Here is a 6,000-nt window from a genome sequence, read left to right on the forward strand (position 1 = left end):
CTCTTGTTCTATTTTTTTTTTTAATTAGTGACATGCATGGTTTATTTCCAGATTTTGTATATAGTTAAATACTATCACCACATTGGGTCTAAGAGGTTTTATACGCAGCTTTTTATATATTTTACTACATAAGTTATTCATCAAAACATAAGTTAGAAATACTTCTTTGCAATAAAAAACTATATTTGGCTATAATTTACCCATATATAATTATTATTCACATTTTATAGTAGGTCCTATTCTTTCTCACTTTTTATACATACACACGTTATTTTTAGGAATTACATTATAAACAAGGGGTTCAGTGCAAAGAGAGTGCAGTAAGTAGGGAAAAAGCTGAAAAAAAAAGGTAGTAGAATTTAGATTTCATTTCAGATTTACAGAGTAAGTTCAGGGTTGAGGAACAATCTGATTTAATTAATTTTAGGAGGTTCACTTGGCTGCTGTATGAGGCTACACAGCAGAGCACCAGAGAACAAAAGGTGGAATCCAGTTAGGAGTGTAATTCAGTATTCCTGGTGAGTGATGATGGTGTTTCAACCAGGGTGGAAATGGAAAAAGTGGCTGGATTCTGGATACAATTTGAAAGGACAAGCTATAGAATTCATTGATTCATTGGATGTGGGGTGCAAGGGACAGTGAGTTAACAGTTTGTGGCTCAAGCAATTGGATGGCAGTTGCTGCTTACAGAGATAGAGACTGAAGGAAGAGCAAATTTTAAGTGGGGGAAATGAAGGTTCTGTTTTAGTCATATCATGCTTCAGACTGTCTTAGATGTCTAATTGAAAGTGGGGTCTTAATGACTTCAATTATTATTCAGTTTTGTTTGTTTTTCCTTTCATTTCTGTTATTTGGTGCATTAATGTTTATAAACATTTTCTGTTTGGGTTGACACTTTTATCATTCCAAATGTCCCTCTTTTGAAAAATTTTTATTTTGTCTTGTATTAGTACAGCAATTCAGCTTTCCACTGGTTGTTGCTTACATGATATACCATTGTTGTGTGTCTCCTATAAACAACACATAGTTGGATCTTATTTTTTTTAGTCTTGTCTAAAGATCTCAGCCTTTTGATTAGAATGTTTCATTCATTTGCATTCAATGTATTGGTACAGTTGGATTTATGTCTGCCATTTTACTTTGTTTCCTATGTGTCTAATGTGGTTTTCGTTCCTCTGTCTCTTTTTCACTACTTTATTTTGCATCAGGTGAATATTTCCTAATGGAGCAGTTTACTTTCTTTAGTAATTTTCTTTCACTTTTTTCCTACTTTTTAAAAAATTGATACATAATTAACACACAGTGTTACATTTGTTTCAAGTGTACAATATAATGAATCAGCAACTCTGTACATTACTCTGGCTCATCACAATCAGTGTACTCTTAATCCCCTTGATCTATCTCACCCATCCACCCACCTCCCTTCTGGCAATCACTAATTTGTTCTCTAAGAGTCTGTTTTTGTTGTTGTTGTTTCGTTTCTTAAATTTTCATCTGTGAATGAAATCATATGGTATTCGTGTTTGTATGTCTGACTTATTTCACTTAGCATTGTACCCTTTAGGTCCATTCATGTGGTTGCAAATGACAACATCTTATCCTTTTATATGGCTGAATAATATTTCATTGTATATATGTACCACATCATCTTTATCCATTCATCTATGGATGGACACTAGGATTGCTTCCAAATCTTGGCTATTGTAATAATGGTGCAATAAACATAGGGTTGCATATATCTTTTTCAATTAGTGTTTTAAGTTTCTTTGGGTAAATATTCAGTAGTGGAATTACTGGATCATTCTATTTGTAATTTTTAATCTTTAATTTTTAATTCTATTTGTAATTTTTAATCTCCATAATGTTTTCTACAGTGGCTGGACTGACTTATATTATTCACTAGCAGTGTACAAGGATTACTTTTTTTCCACATCTTTGCAACACTTGTTATTTCTTGTCTTTTTGATTCTAGCCATTCTAACAGGTGTAAAATGATATCTCATGTGGTTTTGATTTGCATTTTCCTGTTGATTTGTGATGTTGAGTATCTTTTCATGTGCTTATTGGCCATCTGTATGTCTTTTTTGGAAAAATGTGTATTCAGGTGCTCTGCCCATTTTTAATCAGGTTATTCTTGTTTTTGTTTGTTTTTGTTTTTTGGTGTTAGGTTGTATGGTTTCTTTATATACTTTGGATATTAACTCCTTATCAGACATATAATTTGCAAATATATTCTCCCATTCATTAGGTTGCCTTGTCATTTTGTTAATGGTTTCCTTTGCTGTGCAAAAGCTGTTTCTTTTGTGTCTCAGTAGTCTAATTTTGCTTTACTTCGTGTTGCCTGAAGAGACATACCTAGAAAAATTGTGTGATGGCTGATGTCAAAGAAATTACTGCCTATGTTTTCTTCTGGGAATTATATGGTTTTAGGTCTCACATTTAGGTCTTTAATTTATTTTGAGTCTATTTTTGTGCATCATGTAATATAGAGTTCCAGTTTCATTCTTTTGCATATAGCTGACCAGTTTTCCCAACACTATTTGTTAAACAGACTGTCTTTTCCCCACTGTGTTTTCTTACCTCTTTTGTCATAGATTAATTTACCATATAAGTGTGGGTTTTTTTCTGGGCTATTTTGTTCTATTGATCTATGTGTCTACTTTTGATTACTGCAGCTTTGTAGTATAACTTGAAATCTGGAGTTATGATGCCCTCAGCCTTGTTCTTTCTCAAGGTTGCTCTGGCTATTTGAGATTGTGTGTCCACACAGTTTTAGTATTATTTGTTCTAGTTCTGTGAAAAATGCTGTTGGTTTTTTGACAGGGATTGCATTATATCTGTAGATTGCTTTGGGTATATGGACATTTTAACAGTATTCATTCTTCTAATCCATGAGCATGGAATACCTTTCTATTTGTGTTGTCTTTAATTTCTTTCATCAATGTTTCATAGTTTTCAGAGTACAAGTCTTTCACCTCCTTGGTTAACTTTATTCCTAGGTATTTTTTCCCCACTTTTTTTGAGTTTGTTGTTTTTTGTTTCTTGTTTTTTTTTTTTTTTTAGTGGTTCCCTTCCACATTGACAATAGATTATTTTTAAAATTTTATGCCTTGTAGGAAAGATTGAACATTAGTCCTTTTGTATGTCAAGTGTATCTCAATAAAACTGGGAGAACAAAAAGGATTTAACAGCAGTCTTTTAAAATGCCTTTTCATACATTCTTTTCTGTTTTTTTTTCCTATTTGTAGATCTGCATTGTTAAATTAATGAATTAAAATTTAAATTCTAGTACATTTCATGTAATCCTGACATTTATCAGAGGAAAGCATAATGCCCAATCCTTCTTATTTCCTAGGGGAAGGCTTGGAAGCTCAAACAGCAACTGTTAGAAATACTTTATTTAGACCCATAGGTGTGAGCTTTACCAGATTTCCATTTTCTTAGGTCTTTAAAAATTTTTCTGACCAGTATTTTCTAATTTCCAGTATACAAGTGTTACACACACTTTGTTAAATTTATCCTTACATGTTTCACATTTACTGGTGCCATAGTATTTGTTAAATATTATTTGTAATTGTTTACTGCTTCATGTAGAATATAAATGATATTTGCGTGTTGACTGTATATTTTGCAACTTTGTTAAACTCATTATTTCTAGTAGTGTTACTTTAGAACTCTTAGGATTTTCTATATATAATCATCTTGTTTTCCAAATAAAAACTTTTACTTCTTCCGTTCCAAGTCATACGATTTTTAAAGTAATAGATGTTATTGCTTATGAAAGTTTTAAAAATACAGGAAAATTAAGCAGACAGTACAAAGTGTTCCTATATTCTTTCCCCACCTGTACAATTTCTGCTATTAACATCTTGCATCTATGTGGTACACCTGTTACAATTAATGAATCAATATTAATACATTATTATTAACTGAAGTACATAGTTTACATTAAGGTCAACTCTTTGTAGTTACAGTTCTATGCATTTTGACCCATGTTTAATGTATCCACTATTGTTTAAGGTATCCACTATTGTAATATCATACAGAGTAGTTTGCCCTAAAAATCTCTTGTGTTCCTCCCATTGATCCCTTCTTTTCTTCCACTGAACCCTTGGCAACCATTGATCTCCATAGTTTTATATTTTCTAGAATATCATATACTTAGAATCATAAAATATATAGTCTTTGCAGATTTGCTTTTATTCAGCAATAAAAGTTTTAAGTTTTCTTACATGTCTTTTTGTATGTGTGTGGGAGGCTTGATAGTTCATTCTTTTTATTGCTAAATAATATTTCTTTGGGTGTACCACAATTTATCCATTCATCTATTGAGTTTTCCATTTTTAGCAGTTCTGAATAAAGGTGCTATAAAATATCAATGCGCAGGTTTTTGTATGGTCACAACTTTTCAACTCAATTGGGTAAACATGTAGAAAACAATTACTGGATCATGCAGTGTCTTAATATACTCAGCAGCTACAGCAAAATATTACAGACTGAGTGACTTAAAAAGCAGATTTCTTTATACATGTATATATGTGTGTGTGTGTGTGTGTGTATATATATATATATATATATATATATATATATATATATATAATTTATTGTCAAATTGGCTTCCACACATACACCCAGTGCTCATCCCAAAGGTGCCTCCTCAATGCCCATCACTCACTTTCCCCTCTCCCCCACCCCCCCCTCAACCTTCAGTTTGTTCTCAGTATTTAAGTCTCTTATGGTTTGCCTCCTTCCCTTTCTGTAACTTCTTTTTTTCCCCCTTCCCCTCCCCCCTGGTCTTCTGTTGAGTTTCTCAGGATCCACATAAAAGTGAAAACATATGGTATCTGTCTTTCTCTGTATGACTTATTTCACTTAGCATAACACTCTCCAGTCCCATCCACGTTACTACAAAAGGCCATATTTCATTCTTTCTCATTGCCAAGTAGTATTCCATTGTGTATATAAACCACAACTTCTCGGGGTGCCTGGGTGGCGCAGTCGGTTAAGCGTCCGACTTCAGCCAGGTCACGATCTTGCGGTCCGTGAGTTCGAGCCCCGCGTCGGGCTCTGGGCTGATGGCTCAGAGCCTGGAGCCTGTTTCCGATTCTGTGTCTCCCTCTCTCTCTGCCCCTCGCCCGTTCATGCTCTGTCTCTCTCTGTCCCAAAAATAAATAAACGTTGAAAAAAAAATTTAAACCACAACTTCTTTATCCATTCATCAGTTGATAGACATTTAGGTTTTCTCCACAATTTGGCTATTGTTGAAAGTGCTGCTATAAACATTGGGGTACAAGTGCCCCATGCATCAGCACTCCTGTATCCCTTGGGTAAGTTCCCAGCAGTGCTATTACTGGGTCATGGGGTAGATCTATTTTTAATTTTTTGAGGAACCTTCACGCTGTTTTCCAGAGTGGCTGCACCAGTTTGCATTCCCACCAACATTGCAAGAGCGTTCCCATTTCTCCACATCCTCTCCAGCATCTATAGTCTCCTGATTTGTTCATTTTAGCCACTCTGACTGGCATGAGGTGGTATCTCAGTGTGGTTTTGATTTGTATTTCCCTGATGAGGAGTGATGTTGAGCATCTTTTCATGTGCCTGTTGGCCATCTGGATGTCTTCTTGAGAGAAGTGTCTGGTCATGTCTTCTGCCCATTTCTTCACTGCATTATTTGCTTTTCGGGTGTGGGGTTTGGTGAGTTCTTTATAGATTTTGGATACTAGCCCTTTATCTGATACGTCATTTGCAAATATCTTTTCCCATTCCATTCGTTACCTTTTAGTTTTGTTGATTGTTTCCTTTGCTATGCAGAAGCTTTTTATCTTCATGAGGTCCCAATAGTTCATTTTTGCTTTTAATTCCCTTGCCTTTGGAGATGTGTCGAGTAAGAAATTGCTGCAGCTGAGGTCAGAGAGGTTTTTTCCTGCTTTCTCCTCTAGGGTTTTGATGATTTCGTGTCTCACATTCATGTCCTTCATCCTTTTGAGTTTGTTTTTGTGA

This window comes from Felis catus, chromosome B2, assembly GCF_018350175.1.
Source record: "Felis catus isolate Fca126 chromosome B2, F.catus_Fca126_mat1.0, whole genome shotgun sequence".
NCBI classification, from domain to species: Eukaryota; Metazoa; Chordata; class Mammalia; order Carnivora; family Felidae; genus Felis; species Felis catus.